Source organism: Euprymna scolopes, chromosome 8, assembly GCF_053919585.1.
Source record: "Euprymna scolopes isolate OS-2025 chromosome 8, ASM5391958v1, whole genome shotgun sequence".
NCBI lineage: Eukaryota > Metazoa > Mollusca > Cephalopoda > Sepiida > Sepiolidae > Euprymna > Euprymna scolopes.
The window spans coordinates 162,765,086-162,782,850 of NC_136489.1; the positions used below are offsets into that span (position 1 = coordinate 162,765,086).

The window sequence follows — 17,765 nt, forward strand, 5'->3', positions numbered from 1 at the left end:
GAGTGTACAGTAGTCAATGGGACACTATAGTAACCGTTAGTAATGGAGATTCGGTAAATTTGTTAACTTATATGGAACGGCTCATCAAAAACTTGTTTACGTTAGACTTGAAGACAACCATAACGTAGTCAGCTGGAAAGCAGAAAAACGGAAGACAATTCCATAGGCACCTTCAGTCTCAATCACCATCTTGATATGGGTCCAGAACTAGGAGCATGCCTTTTCCACAAGTGTCGGTGGGAGCTACGCAAATACTCTGTGGATGGCAGCAATCAGGTTGGTTTTGGTATTATGGGGGGGGGGTCATGTTGATAAGTTCTCGACGGATGACCAAACGAAATAGTCCAGCGAGTTCAGGTCTGAGGTGGAGGAGGGCCAGTGAGAGAAGGGTACAACGTCGCAGCACTCCTTTTGAAGCCTAGCCTGGGTCCCTTTGGATTTGTTGGCTGGTGCCGAGTCCTCCTGCCACACTTAGGGTCTGGCAGTGGCCACATGATTGCACCAGGGGATCACCACACTCTTCAGCAAATCCAGGTACACTTTGGTGTTGTCTTTCAAGCTGACTTCGAAAATGTGAGGTGGCATGATGTGGCCCTCACTTGAAATCACACCAAAGTTGGAACAATTACATTGAAGGCATTGCCAGGGCCGCTGCAAGAAAGGTGGGCTCTCTCTACCGTGCTAGAAAACTACTAACACCCGAAAGTATCCTGTACCTCTATAAGGCCACCATTCGCCCATGTATGGAGTATTGCTGCCACATCTGGGCTGGTGCATCTGCTACTAGTCTCTCGCTCCTTGACAAGGTTCAAAAGAGAGTCGCAAACCTGATAGGCCCTGAACTGGCATCTAAGCTTCAGCCTCTGTCCCATCGACGAAATGTTGCATCCATCTGCCTTTTCTACAAGTATTTTAGTGGTGAATGCTCTGACGAACTGCAAGCACTTGTGCCCCCACGACGTGAGCACCCTCGACAAACCCAACAGGCTGCTAAATCCCACCCCCACACTGTAGAGATCCCTAGATGTAAAAGATCTTTTTACTCCAATAGTTTCTTCCCCAGAACCGCTAGACTCTGGAATTCCATTCCAGGTCCCTGCTTCCCCAACAGTACTGACGTGCAGAAGTTCAAGTGTAACGTGAACCGACATCTTGCTGCCCAAATCCCTACATAGTACCCCAGTAGTTGTTGCCCCTGATAGTAGCCCCCTACACCAAAGTGGCAATTTGCCTTGTTTGGGGTGAAAATGTAATAAAAAAAAAAAAAAAAAAAAAAGACAATAATTGTGGCTGGAAACTTCGTTGAGCAGTGCCCTTAAGTTTTGAACCGTCTGGATTTACATTTTGAGGATGCTGGCAATGGTCCTGTTGTCATAACGTGGATCGGTAGACAGCATGAGTTGTACAGCGGCGCACCTCTGATCTCGGTCGTTGAACATTGTGTCACTTTCAGACATGATAGAAGACTCCTGTCGTTCTTAGGATTTGTAAACTGGCCAACTAGTAGATAGTCTGCAACAAAAACAGAAAACCGGGTTACATCAAACGGAAATGGAATCATGTCGTCTATGCAAGGGTGAGAATTCTATCGTTCCACCTCGTATACACTAATCTCTCACCTGTATAATATAATAAAAAACAAAATTAAGTATTTCTAAAAGAAAAAAAAGAAGGAAAAACAATTTTTTTTTTTAACCAAAACCTCTTTAGATAAATTGATTTAGTATAAAGAGGATAGGCCACTTGACAGTTTTGTCTTTGAGAGAAAAAAAAAAAAATGAATGAGAAATTATTGCAAAGAAGACTTTCTATCTTATATATTTCTTGACATTTTAAATGTACTTAACTATTCGCGTTATTGATTTTGCTTTGAATTGACTACTTGATGGTGATATCATTCAGTTCTTTAAATATATACACACATACACAGGGAAATATATCTATAAAAGTGAAATTGTCTGTTTGTTTGTGTGTTTACATTTCCCTATCAAACTGCTGTCAACTTCCAGTCTATAGATTCGAAATTTTACATAAGGGGTATTGAGATTTGAAAAAAATCTTTTTAATCGGTTTTCGGCCAGAAATTTGGCTGTCAAGGGGTCAAAGTTCAACGATTTGACCTTTGAAAAATCTACCAAACTCCTCCGCCAATTTTTGGTCTAAACACTTGAGATTTTAGATGTAGGTTCCTTAGGCATGGATACAAACGTTTTAATTCGATTTGAGTCCAAAAGAATAAATGTTAAGGAGTCAAAATTGGGGTCAAAGTTAAGAAAAATTTGACCTCTGCGGTCTCTACTAAATTGCTCAACCAATTTTTGGACATGAGTCAAACTTTTTAATATATATATATATATATATATATATATATATATATATATATATATATATAATAAATTCCACAGCCAAACAATGTCGTAGCCCACAAGAGCCATGACAGTCAAAGAACCGGAAGTCCAAGACTCGAGTTTCGCCCTCATTTGGGCTCATCAGTTAGACACATCCAAATTCAGGATTCGAAACCCGAACCACTTGCATGCAAGGCAAGCACTCTACCAACTGAGCAAACGCCCTACACACAAGAAATTCTATTAACCAACACAGATCAAGCTGGTTGGATGACCGCGTCCCTTGTTGAGACGATGTAGGTTCATTTCACAGTCGGATTTCGGCGCGGTTTGCTTGATCTGTGTTGGTTAATAGAAATTCTCGTGTGCATGGCGTTTGCTCAGTTGGTAGAGTGCTTGCCTTGTATGCAAGAGGCTCGGGTTTCGAATCCTGAGTTTGGATGTGTCTAACTGATGAGCCCAAATGAGGGCGAAACTCGAGTCTTGGACTTCCGGTTCTTTGACTGTCATGGCTCTTGTGGGCTGCGACGTTGTTTGGCTGTGGAATTTATTATATACAATCTCTCACATTCTGAAAATCATATATATATATATATATATATGATCTGCAGCTGTGAGATATGTTTACTTGTTATTTAGCCAAACACTATAAACTATTAGTCGTATTCAATGTATTTGAATCAGAGATGAGGGTTGCATGTGTCATTGAACAATGTAATTACCTTAGAGCGTTGATCCTTAATGTTTTATGTGCTGTGTTTCGTGAGATTACGGATGTCTTATGCACTCAACGTCTTTGACGTGTACTGTGTTTCGCCTCTTGCATCCGTTTCATAACTTCTTTACATATCTCGGACACTAGAGAGCGTGGCAGATCAAGGAAGGCGTGGTTTGAATGCAAGAAGCGATACGACGACTGATATTATCATTTTGCACCGGACGGCGTGGATGGTAGGTGTAAAGTGTTGCCTATCTTGGAATACGTGACATTTGCAGCATTCTAAATACCAAAGATGGATGAAGAAAGCATTTTCAGAACAAACAATTATTTGTGATCTCTCTCTCTCTCTACCCCCCCTCCTCTCTCTCTACCCCCCCTCTCTTTGCGTGTTTGAATGTATGACTGCTACTCAATGTGCTAAGCACGAGAACTTTTTGGTGACTTACTCACCAAAAAGATAAGTATTGAACATAATAGGTATGTAGATGGTCGTGAATACACATATTTACATATGCAAAAATATTCAACTTTTAAACTCGGGTTCGATTGTTTGGATCAAAACAAGTGAGTTTGCAAAACCAGTTTTTTTTTTCTTTTTAATCGCTACTATTATATATAAGTCATTTTTTATGTGTGAGTTCCTTCCCCATAGGTTCCGAAACGGCTGAGCCTATCTTTTGCAAATTTCACACAAAGCTGATTTATATGTCTGGCAGTGTTCTTAGATATGCTTTGTACAGAAAATTCACCTGATAAGTATCGAAAATCGAAAAAATCCCATCTGATAAATAGTCTTTCTTATCTTATAGATAAAAAAAAGAATTTCTACAGGGGAATATTTTACGTCACACCGGCCAAGGTTACAACGGTGATAGGTAAAATATTCCCCTGTAAAAATTCTTTTTTATTTATGAGGAGAAAGACTATTTTTAAGATCGTCAAACACAAATATCAGCTGACGTTATGCTGTAAACAAACACAGACGGAATTTGAACAACATTATCATTATTATTTAAATTTTTTTTTTTTTTTGTGAATTAGTCCACCGAGCAAATTAATCCTCGTAAGATATAATAATCAATAGAGGATCGATTCTATAATAATACATACACAATCTGCATAAAGAGATCTGGTAAAGAGATAAAAGTCATTTTATGTGTGCGAGTTCGTTCCTCATAGGTTCCGAAACGGCTGAGCATATCTTTTGCAAATTCCATACAAAGCTGATTTATATGTCTGGCAGTGTTCTTAGATATGTTTTTTTTTTTTACAGAAATTCATCTGATAAGTATCGAAAATCGAAAAACTCCCATCATAAAAAGAGTCTTTCTCTTCTAGATAAAATAAAATTTGTCTATTAGGAATTAAACCAAGGAAGGAAAAAAGAGTAAGCTGGATTTAGGAAATTAACTAAGCGTGGTCTGTCTCGTCGTATCTGTGGAGAAGTAATTAGAAACCCAAATGCATCAAGTGCTTTCATATCTGAGGGAAATGGAGATTCTAAATGGTCAAGAGAAACAAGATGTAAAGTATTAAGTTTGCTAATGTGAGAAATCCAACCAAAAAAGCATATGTTAGTTTTAACTAAACAAAAAATATATGAATAAACACAATTGCCCAATTACGTTTACACATTTATTATACACTGACAAACATTTAAACAACAATAAAACACAATACGATAGCAACAGTTCGATAAGACTCACCGACTGGTGGAAAAAGTTCTCACAGCTCACCTCGTGGTGGAACAAAGGTTCTCCTCTTCTTGAGAGGGAAAGGCAACCGTCTGCCCGTGACCAAAGGGAAAAGACAGCAAGCGTAAGAGCAGGGGCAGATTACTCCTCCCCGGTGTCCTCTAATTTTTAGTCCCCTACACATATTTTAACAAAGAAATATTAAAATAACAGGTTATTGTGGGCAAAGAAATACATGAAAACAGATTTTAATAAAGTTTTTTTCACTGATGAGTAAAAAAATCACACTGGACGTGCGCGAGGACAGATCTGTAACAGACGTGACTCGAAACATTTTGGTAAACGTCAACAAAGTGGCGAATCAATCTGATTTAGGCTGGGATTATTAGCAATGAGATCGTGGGTCCATTTAAAGTTGAAGATGGCGTTAAAATAAACTCCAAAAGTTACTGTGCGTTTTTAGATCAACATTTCTTTGAATGGCTGGATAAAACAACCTATTGGCCAGAGGAGATCTATGATTTTTATGCACCAAGTCACGCATCAAGTCCCTCATCAACGTTTATAAAATCACTAGCGAGGGGTACTCGGCGTTGTCCGGGTGTTTGGATGTGTGTGTGTGTGTGGGGGGGGTTAAAAGAAAGTATGAGGATCGAACCCGAACCGTTGAGGCAAAGTTGTGAAAAAAAAAGAAAAAAAAGTGCGATGTTAACCATTGCCCAACCGTGAGATGCTTACGGAAACACGTTTGAATTTATTTAATTACTTGGATTTAGCAGGTGCTCGTTTTAATGAGTTAATGAGGTCAAGTTTGACTGTGGGATTTCATTTACTGCTGAACGCTTTTTTTTTTCTTCCCCCCCCCCCCCCAAGATTTTATAGGAAAAAGACTAATCCACGTGCAGCGAGCGACAAATATTGAATATTTATCTTCCTGAAATCGAGCAAATCAAATAGACAGGCGAGCTTCGTTGTTAACTGTGAGATATTACGATTTATATGTGATATAAAAACTTATAAAAAGTTGTGAAGCGACCGACCGCTTCTCTGAAAGAAGCCTTTTGTAGACACACAGAAAAAGCGAACACACATACATACATACATTTTCGCTTTTATATTTATAGATGGTTAAAGGAAAAGACTATTTTTGAGATACGTATATGGACTGGCTCGCAAATGGTTGTGATTTAAATCCAATAGAAAACCTGTGGATCATTCTCAAAAGGGAAATTTTTCAGAATTGGAGGCAATTAAACAGCAAACGAGACCTTTTGATAAGCAGTTAATTTTGCTGCAAATAATATATCAGCCTTTGCAATTGCAAATTTAGTATCAGATTTTGATAACAGGTTGGTTAGAGCCCTTGAAAAGGAAGAGTGCATCTGTGCAAGAAATGTTTTATTTTTTGTAAAAATCATATGTTATGATATATCTAAAGCATCTCTATGAATTGATTTAAAATATTTCAAGGTTCAAAAGAGAGTCGCCAATCTAATAGGCCCTGAACTGGCATCTAAGCTTCAGCCTCTGTCCCATCGACGAAACATTGCATCCCTCTGCCTGTTCTACAAGTATTTTAATGGTGAATGCTCTGACGAACTGCAGACACTTGTGCCCCCACGACGTAGACACCCTTGACAAACCCGACAGGCAGCTAAATCCCACCCCCACACAGTAGAGATCCCTAGATGTAAAAGATCTTTCTACTCCAGTAGTTTCTTCCCCAGAACCGCTAGACTCTGGAATTCCATTCCAGGTCCCTGCTTCCCCAACTGTACTGACATGCAGAAGTTCAAGTGCAACGTGAACTGACATCTTACTGCCCAAATCCCAACATAGTGCCCCAGTAGTTGCTACCCCTGATAGTAGCCCCCTACACCATAGTGGCAATGTGCCTTGTTTGAGGTGAAAATGTAATAAAAAAACAAAAACAAAAAAACTCTCTGCTAAAAACTTTACAGAAAATTCTATCCTTTTGAGACTATGGAAAAAATATAATAAACGTTAAAAAATTATAGCTGTAAATAAACTATTGACAGTCGGATTAGTCTGTTTTGTAAATTATAAGAATTATTTTCAAGGCTAAAAATTGTGTTTTTCTTTTTTTTTTTTCTTTTTTTTTTCTTTTTTTTTTCTTTTTTTTCTTTTTTTCTTCTTTTTTTTTCTTTTTTTTTCTTTTTTTTTCTTTTTTCTTTTTTCTTTCTTTTTTCTTTCTTTTTTCTTTCTTTTTTTTTCTTTTTTCTTTCTTTTTTTTTCTTCTTTTTTTTTTCTTTTTTTTTTCTTTTTTTTTTTTCTTTTTTTTTTTTTTTCGGTGAGGACAAATCTAGGTATACAATATCCTAAAGAATTCATAACATTCAAAACATTTCTCTCCCCTGCAGCCTCTCTCCCACAGAAGAGATGTTGCGAGCCTGTCTTTGTTTTATCATTACTTTCATGGCAAGTGCTCGTCTGAGCTTCAATCTCTGGTCCCCCTTCGCCAATCTTTCACGATAAACACCCGTCTAGCTAAAACTACTGTCAATAATTTTCCCCACTCTTTATCTGTGCCAAAACCAAAACCTAGATCCCATGAACTAAGCTTCTTTCTTAGAAGGACACACCTGTGGAACTCTTTTCCGTTTGCCCGTTTCCCATCTGACTACAACTTGGATGTCTTCAAGTCCAACATAAACAAATTCCTGATGAACCACCTTAAGTTACTTTATCACATTTCCAATACTAACGATTATTGCATTGATTACTGTACATGCAATAACCCTTATCCCCGAGTGGCTAACGGGCCTTGATAAATGGTGACTACCATGTAAAAAAACAAAAAAAAACAATAAACAAAACATGACAAATACAATTATTTGCAAAATAATATGATTTGTTATTTGCATATAATTTCTCGACGCACTTTATATGATGTGTGCGTTGTGTATTTAACGTATATATATATATATATATATATATATATATACTAGCATTTGAGCCCGGCGTTACCCGGGTGTTTGGCGGTGTATGCTGAGCAAAAAAAAAAACAAAAGCAAAAAAAGGTCAATTGTTTTATATTATGACCCCTTAAGATTTATTGTTTTGGCCTCAAATCGATTTATTGAGTTAGATCCATGTCCAAGGAACCTGTATCCAAAATTTCAAGTGTTTAGACCCAAAATTGTCGGAGGAGTTTGGTAGAGTTCTCAAAGGTCAAATCGTTGAACTTTGACCCCTTAACAGCCAAATTTCTGGCCGAAAACCGATCACATAGATTTTCCCAAATCTCAGTACCCTGTATATTAAATTTCGAGTCTGTAGACTGAAAATCAAGAGTTATTGCGAAGGAAAATGTACACACACACACACACACACACACACACACAGGCACGTTCACTTTTATATATATACTAGCAAAAGTACCCGTCGTTGACTGGGTTCAAAAACAGCCTACAGAAAATGGACTCTGATTTATGAAAAGGAAGGGTTGTAAATTTGGGTTGAATTTGGGGGTATCAAAACTAAAGCAAAATATGATGAAAGTAAAAATAAAATAGATAAACCCCATAATTTATTATACCATACCTGTTCACACTGAAACACTTATCACAATATTCTGTGGATCTATATTAAAAAACCTTGTTAAACTTTGTGACATATTTCCATTCTATGGAGGTGAGGTGCGAACGAACACCCCATAATTTTATTATACCATATTTCTTCAAACTGAAACATAATTATCAAAGTATACTTACGCAGATAGATATGAAAAGTCTTTATTAAAGTTTGTGCCTATTTACATACTATGGGGGCCAGGCGCGAACGCAGACCCCCACAATTTTATTATACCATCCCTATTTAAGTTAAAACATACTTATCAAAGTATTCTTATGTACATCTATATCAGAAACACTTGTAAACGTTTTTTTTTTTAATTTTAAAAATTTTATTTCCATACTTTGTGGACCAGGCGCGAACGCAGACCCCACAATTTTAATGAATCATCATTATGCCAGATCAAAAATACTCATTCCTGTGTCTCGATACATCTTTTATCATATGTGATCAGTTTTTTAAAATAGTCAACCATATAGGAGCCTATTCGTGACCACACACACATTTAGCTTTATATTATATATATATATATATATATATATATATATACATATATATAAGATCCTTAACAATTATAAAACGGGAAACCGATATAAAAAAAAAATTCTTAAACAGAAAATGAAAAAACCTCGGAAGGAAGAAATGTAGGTAAATTTTTCATATCATAGTTTTCCTTAAAACGGAAATGAATTCCATATTTTTTTATTAAAAAATAGTGTTTTTTAACGTCTGAAGAGAGGCCGTTCTTGTGAATATTTTCTAACGATATAAGGTTTGAAATCATCCGAATGGTCGCGAAACGTTTGTAACGAACAATGAAAATACATAATTTGTTGCTATCAATCCAATCTTTATTGTCTTGATTTTGTGAAAATACGATATGAATGCTCGATTACAAAAACTGATAATTTTGAAGCTTGCAAATTAAGTTACCTTGACTTAAAATTTATTGGGATGTGAATGATTACCGAATTCTTAGTTATATAAACATAATAAAATTCGGAATATTTCAAATAAGATACATATGATGCGTGCGTTGTGTATTTAATGTATATATAATGTATGTGTTGTGTATTTTCTCTCTCTCATATATATATATGAGTTGTATATATGATGTGCGCGTGTTGCGTATTTAATACACATTAAAGAAATATGCAAATCAACTCAGTCTAATACCCATTATGGATAATAGTTATTCAATTTAACTAACTTCCTGTTTTGTCAATGATGATGAAAGCAAATCAATTGTTTGTTGCAAGTAGTTTTCATTAAAAATTTGTTTCTTGATTCTGAATTAGTTTTTCAACAAACCGTATGTTAGGTACACGTAGAGAGTTATGCACTCGCAATCTGCAATGATTTGATTGGCTAGGAGTTTCAGTTTATGATCGTTGTATTGTATAGCATAATAGTTGACCTGTTGAGAGGACAGGATGGTCTGCTTGTGTGATAGACGATCCCGTCCCCATGTGTATGGTGAATGTATTGGATGGTAGAAGAATTGAAAAGCAAAAGTTTGCATAATGACGACGAAAACGCACCGGTATATATCAGTGAAGGAATGCAATTTATTTACATAAGTTTACATGAGAAATATTAAGAGATAGAAAGAATAAGAGTTCGTTGAGAGATGAGTAACGTTATTTATAATTGATGAGAGGCTGACAGATTCCTCAGGTAAGCTGGTTGGTAGCCGATGCCACCAGAACGATTCTTGATTACATGTTGACTGCTTGAGGGTCCAGCGTGAAAGAGAAATATAAGAAACAGGAAGTGACGTATATCTTGCCCTCTGGTGGCCAAGAGTTAAGTGACGATAATTGAGTTAGCCTGTGAGTTTCAACTCCCACAGACCATTTTTTTAAATTTTTTTTTTTTACTGCAGCTGATCTTCTGGATGGCGGCTCTTCACATAAACGGCTGGCTCCATGTTGTTTATTACGAGGGGCGTGCAATAAGTAATGCCTCTGGCCTACTTCCAGTTGTCTGATCTAGCTGAAATTTTGCATGTGCAATGATTTATATCTCTACGGGTTATGTGGCAAATTACAGCTCTGAACTAATTGTGGTTTCTGTTTTACAGATGTTTGAACTGAGTCAGGTGTGAAATGGAGCCTGTTGAATGTCGAGCAGTAATCCAGTTTTTGTATTTGAAAGGACGCACATCACAGGAGACTTTTGATGAAATGAAAGAAACTTATGGTGATAATGCCCCATCATATGACCTGCTATGGGAAGTAGGTCAGGAGCATTACTTATTGCACGCCCCGCGTATGTGTAGCACTATTTCAATATCTTATCTTTTTAACAATCATTGTAAGCCTTTATTCATTTCTCTCCCCCAAGAGGACATGAGGAGGTCGGTTTTTAATGGGGGTAAATCCAGCTCGCTAAAACTATGCAGAAGTGGCTTATATAAACATTTCTTCTCTTATAGTTAAAAAAAAAAAGAATTTTTACAGGGGAATATTTTACGTTACACCGGGCAAGGTTATACCGGTGTTCCCCTGTAAAAATTAACTTTGTGTGAAATTTGCAAAAGATATGCTCAGTAGTTTACTCTTTACTAGTGTTGCCCGCTTGTACAATACGCTTAAACAAGTTATTTTAATTTATGCAGATTGCCTACGTATCATTATAAAATCAATCCTCTATTGAATATTAATTATTACGAGGAATAATTGGTCTGGTGGACTAATTTTTTTAGATAATAATGATAATAGAATTCATCAAATTACGTCTGTGTTTGTTTATAATATCACGTCAGCTGATATTTGAACTCGATGACCTTGAAAATAGTCTTTCTTCTCTGATACAAGGTGTTCAAAAAGTTACTGAAGGGTTTTGAACTTAAATAGATTTTTGATTTTGGAGGGACTTTTTTGGACATGCTGAAGATAAAAAAAAGAATTTTTACACGGGAATATTTTAGTTACACTGGTGTAACCTTGACCGGTGTAACGTAAAATATTCCCCCTGTAAAGATTCTTCTTTTTTATCTATGAGAAAGAAAGACTATTTTTCAGATCGGGTTTTTTTCGATTTTCGATACTTATTGGATAAATTTCTGTACAAAACATATCTAAGAACACTGCCAGACATGTAAATTAGCTTTGTGTGGAATTTGCAAAAGAGAGGCTCAATCGTTTCGGGACCTATGAATAAGGAACACACACACACACACATAAAAAATGACTTTTTTTAATAATAGTAGCGATTAAAAAAAAAAAAAAACAACAAAAAAAAAATGGTTTTGCAAACTCATTTGTCCTGTTTCGGAATCTATGAGGAAGGAACTCGCACACATAAAATGACTTTTATCTCTTTACCAGCTGGACGCCCAGTTGTACAATACACTTAAACATGTTAATTTATGCAGATTGCGTATGTATTATTATAGAATCGATCCTCTATTGATTATTATATAATACGAGGAATAATTTGCTCAGTGGACTAATTCGCAAAAAAAAAAAAAAAAAAAAAAAATTGTTTTAAAATAATGATAATGTTGTTCATCAAATTCCGTCTGTGTTTGTTTACAGTATCACGTCAGCTGATATTTGTGTTTGACGATCTTAAAAATAGTCTTTCTCCTCATAGATAAAAAAAGAATTTTTACAGGGGAATATTTTACCTATCACCGTTGTAACCTTGGCCTGTGTGACGTAAAATATTCCCCTGCAGAAATTCTTTTTTTATCTATAAGAAAAGACTATTTATCAGATCGGATTTTTTTGATTTTCGATACTTATCGGGTGAATTTTCTGTACAAAACATATCTAAGAACACTGCCAGACATATAAATCAGCTTTGTGTGAAATTTGCAAGAGAGAGGCTCAGCTGTTTCGGAACCTATGAATAAGGAACACAAACCCACATAAAAAATGACTTATATATAATAGTAGCGATTAAAAAAAAACAAAACAAACAAACTGGTTTTGCCAACTCACTTGTCCTGATCCAAACAATCGAACCCGAGTTTAAAAGTTGAATATTTTTGCATATGTAAATATGTGTATTCACGACCATCTACATACCTACATACAAGAAACACTCGTCTAGCTGTAAACACTATCAATAATTCCCCCCACTCTTTATCTGTGCCTAAACCTAAACGTAGATTCCATGAACAAAGCTTCTTTCTTAGAACTGCTCGCCTGTGGAATTGTCTTCCGTTTTCCTGCTTTCCGGCTGATTACAATATGGTTGTTTTCAAGTCTAACGTAAACAAGTTTTTGATGAGCCGTTCCATATAAGTTATCAGATTTACCAAATTTTCATTACTAATGATTACTATATTGTCCAATTTCTACTGTACACTCTTTAACCCTTATCCTTGAGTGGCCTCTGGGCCTTGATAATGTGGTGATGCCCGTGTTAAAAAAAAACAAAAAAAACATACCTATTATGTTTAATACTTATCTTTTGTTGAGTAAGTCAACAAAATGACAAAATGTTCTCGTGCTTAGCACATTGAGTAGCAGTCATGCATTCAAACACGCAGAGAGAGAGAGAGAGAGGGGGATAGAGGGAGAGAGAGAGAGAGGGGGAGGTAGAGGGAGATCACAAATAATTGCTTGTTTTGAAAATGTTTTCTTCATCATCCATCTTTGGTATTTAGGATCCTGTAAATGTCACGTATATATGGCATGATCCCGTTAACACACTGCACTGGTTCCCGCCAGATCACCGAAGTTAAGCAACGATGAGCCTGGCCAGCACCAGATGGGTGACTATTTGGGAAGACGCTGTATGTACCTTGCTAAGTCGTAAGAAATTTCCAGGTTGGTATCTGGAGGTACATTCATTAACTGAGAGAGATGGACACCTAGTCTAAGTTAAGATATATCTAGGAGAAGGTAACTCTGATGACGTCAGCATCAGGGTGTTGGATGGCCATGGAGGAGGATGAATATAAGATACTGCAAGCAAAGACCATATGTGGGGGCAACCCCACATATAAGTTATTGGTCAATGTAGGGGCAACCCTTCATACCAATTGTCACTATCCAGCTCCCCTACTCCCCGGGGAGATGGTCCCCATTTCCCCTTCACTCCTCACTTTAAAAATCGGCCTTGTGCCTAATTTGCTCGGTGGGGGAGCAAATAAATACCATCTGTTCCGGCAGATACTGCAAGCAAAGACCATGCAAAGACCATATGTGGGGGTAATCCCACATATCAGACCTTGCTCAATGTAGGGATCACCCTACAGACCAACAGTTACTATCCAGCTCCCATTTCCCACCTCTCGGGAGCTGGTCCCCCTTTTCCCTCCCCACTCCCTCTCTCTCCACATTAAAAAACGGCCTTGTGCCTAATTTGCTCGGTGGGGAAGCAAATAAATACAATCTGTTCTGCAGATGCTGCACTTAAGATAATTTGTACCAGTCAATGGAGGGGAAACCCTCTATACTGGGACAATTATTATTTTTGGTAACCAGAGTGCCCCCTTTTTGCCTACTTTTAGGGGAGCTGGTTTTTACCCCACATTAAAAACGGCCTTGTGCCTAATTTGCTTTGGTGGGGAAGCAAATAGATACAAGACAAGTTTTTGGGAGACATATAAACACATGTACATTTTGCCGTTTATGCTATAGACTAGCGTGGGTGCCAGGTTTTGGGAGGGAGGTAGGCTCGAACACGAATCCTTGAGAAAAAAAGTGAAAAAAAAAAGCGTGATAACTTACCTCAATACTACGAAGGCAGTGGAATGAGAGTGGATGAAATTAAACGATTAAAAAAGTTAAGTGACAGGTGTGCGTGAATTTAATGAGGTCAAACATCATGTCATAGAGGAATAAAATCCCGTACTTAACTTTTACTGCGAGGCACTTTATTTGGTTTTGTTGGGGGGGGGAGGGACACCAGCTCCCCCATAAAAAGGGGGAGTGTCCAAATGAATAGCAATTGTCTGATATGACAGTTTTCACCACATTGATCAAAGCTGATTTGCTTTCTGAACGTCCCCGGCGGGAAGGCCAGGGAATTACCTCGCTCCAAGAGTTTCACTTTGTTTGGCTTTTTAGTATAAATAAACACGCGACACAGCGAAATAGCACAAATTTTATAAAAGTCGATCAAAATAAATCTAGACACAATGTCTCTTCGCAAATCGTAGATATTATAATCTAGGGGGCATATAAACAGTTGTAAGGAATAGTACCGCCCCGGAGTACAAGCCTTTCTTGGACATACAAAAATATGCACGCCACTTTTGCCTTTTATATATATATATATATATATATATATATATATATGACGATGGTCTAGCAGTTTATGACATGGACTGACAAGCTGAGCGTCTCAAGTTTGAATCCAGTTTGTTCCACTGTGGATGTTGGCAACTTTTATGTAATCCATCCCATAATCCCTGATGTATTTTTCCAAAGAATTACGACTTGAAACATATCTAGGAAACCAATGCCAACAATAGACTCTTTTTGGATTCATATGCTAGAATGATGACGATCGTAGCTTCTAATGGAATTTTCCGATTTCTCTTTACTGTAGCCTTCTGTGAAAAAATTCCGTTTTTATCATCATTTTTACACACCGCTTTTAATCTTGTAATGGAAGATGTGTATGTGTAATTTAGTAATTATTGCTTTTAAACGGTTAATATCATCAGAACTTTTTTGTTTTTTGTTTAATGTTCTTCCTTTGAAGATTAACGCTGGGTATGGGGCAGCCAAACCAGCTGCCAACATTGCCCTGCCTTTTATTGAAATCAACCGAGAGCTCTTTTTAGTATCCTCACCGTTCCCTTAAGAGAAATTGTCTGGATCTCTTTTGCACTTGGTTCACCAGGAATATTAGTTAGGTAGGACTTCAGGTTCTTCTTCATAAGTCCTGTTGCACCTATAATAATTGGTATTAAAAATTTTTTTATTACATTTTCACCCCAAATAAGGCACATTGCTACTTTGATGTAGGGGGCTACTATCAGGGGAAAAAAATTACTGGGGTACTATGTAGGGATTTGGGCAGCAAGATGTCTGTTCACGTTGCACTTGAACTTCTGCACGTCAGTACAGTAGTTCAAGTGTATGGTATGATTGATATCTCCCTAACATTCCAGTTTCTTTTCATATCATACATAAGACCTTGATATTTGGTCTATTTCTCTCTTTCAGCTCTGTTCAGACCTCCATCATTAGGGACACTGACTTCAATCAAGGTTGCTACTCGCTCCGACTTAAAAGAGATTGTGATATATTAGTCTTACATTTGCAATGAATTATGAGTGATCCTTTATCAAATGTGAATGAAGCAGAAATAAAGGCCTGATCCACCATTAAAGTTCATATCTTTTGAATCAATGTTTTTAATATTTAAAATTCTTTAGTCGGAACGAGACGGATTTCGATATTTCGATCTTTTTTTTTTTTTTTTTTTTTTTTTTTTTTTGTCAACTAGATCAGCCTTTTGAACCTATAGTACTGCACTTATTTGTTTTATTAAAGCAATAAGAATCAAATAAAATTACAAATCAATCCAACGTGTCAAACGGTGATTGGCTGTCATGTTAAATTATTGAGCAAAGACTTTCTATGCCGGAAGTAATTGTTTTCTTTCTTATTTGCCTGGAGGTGACAGGCTCGATATGAAGTTGGTAAACATTTGACTGTTGATTGTGCAACTTTTTCTTGCCTGTAGCCGAAAAGAAATGAAACCAACAAAATAAGAAATTGTGATGGGGTGTTGGGTAAGAATTTTTTTTTTTTTTTTAAATAAGAGCAATTTTTCCCCTCCTTTTTTTTTTTTTTTCTGGAAGTGGAATTTTTTTTTTTTTTTTTTTTTTTTAAAAAAGAAAGGTAATAAAATAATAAGAATTTTTCCTCCATTTTTTCCTTTCTGAGATTGGAGCTGAATAAACATAACTTTTAGGCTTATTGCAATATGAAGCCCCCTCATCTGTTGGCCAGCATTTTATATTAAATTCTTTTATTCTTTTTGCCGTTTCTAATTTCAGTTTTGAACAGTTCTACCTCTTCTATCTTGAAAATTTTTGTATGTTTTAGTTGTCGAATTTGAGCTACAATCTTGGCCTTTTGGCCAAGATCAAAGTGTAGTATCTGTTCCGGCAGATACTGCAAGCTATGACTAGCTAGGACTAGCAAAGACCAGATGTGGGGGCAACCCCACATGCCTGACCTTTAACCAGCTCCCATTTCCCACCTCTCGGGAGCTGGTCCCCTTTTTCCCTTCCCCCTCCCTTCACTCCTCACATTAAAAATCGGCCTTGTGCCTAATTTGCTCGGTGGGGGAGCAAATAAATACCATCTGTTCCGGCAGATACTGCAAGCTATGACTAGCTATGACTAGCAAAGACCAGATGTGGGGGCAACCCCACATGCCTGACCTTTAACCAGCTCCCATTTCCCACCTCTCGGGAGCTGGTCCCCTTTTTCCCTTCCCTCTCCCTTCACTCCTCACATTAAAAATTGGCCTTGTGCCTAATTTGCTCGGTGGGGGAGCAAATAAATACCATCTGTTCTTCAGATGCTGCACTTCTATTTCTTGTTCTCTTTCGGTGGAGGAGAAATCCTTCACGACTGAGACGATTTTTATTTTTGTACCTTTTCTCCACGTTAAAAAACGACCCTGGTGTCTAACTCTGTCCCGTGGGGAGGCATAGTAAATAGGTACAATAATCTTATCTGTGTCTTACCCCCCCCCACCCACACACACACAATAAAAATAGTAATTTTGATTCTCGAATTTATATTGCTCTGTTTTATGCATAGTTTTTATTTTTTATTTTTACTCTTTAATCTTGAGTTTTGGTTCGTTGTTTATTGTTTGCTATTGTTGAAAATGTAAACCTAAAAAAACTTGTCACACATTGTTTCCGATTTCCGTCGAAACCCTTAAGTTTCATTTGCCATTTTTTTTTTTTTTTGTTTACCAATCATTTGTCACTAAAATGAAAATACCAAAGTTATTGCATTCCTAAATTTCATTTTTAGCTCCTCATCAACAAGGGGAATCGAAATATAGTCTTTCGATTGATATCTTTTTTATTGCCTCCATTGCAACAGAATCAGTATTCATGCAACTATGTACAAATATAATGTAGCTGGATTATTCAGACGATATTTCAAAGTTTGGCTATTTTCTAATCAAGGAATGTGGTTGATGTCAATATAAAGCATAAACAAAGTCGGTCACTCAGAGCAAGAGAAAAAAAACCAGCAGTGACACTTCTACTGTCGCCCGCACCAAGCAACCCACATACAGACCCAAAGTTTCTTGTCACGCTATTATTGTACCTATTTACAATGCCTCCCCACGGGACAGAGTTAGACACCAGGGTCGTTTTTTAACGTGGAGAAAAGGTACAAAAATAAAAATTGTCTCAGTCGTGAAGGATTTCTCCTCCACCGAAAGAGAACAAGAAATGGA

The 17,765-nt window shown here is 37.0% G+C and overlaps 1 protein-coding gene and 1 pseudogene across 2 annotated transcripts in view; both read left to right on the top strand.

Moving 5' to 3' along the window:
• Positions 1–17,765, top strand: part of LOC145284013 (phosphatidylinositide 4-phosphatase SAC2-like) — a 697,431-nt gene that overhangs the window by 562,081 nt on the left and 117,585 nt on the right. The window lies entirely within an intron of this gene.
• Positions 16,396–16,559, top strand: LOC145284314 (U2 spliceosomal RNA; annotated as a pseudogene).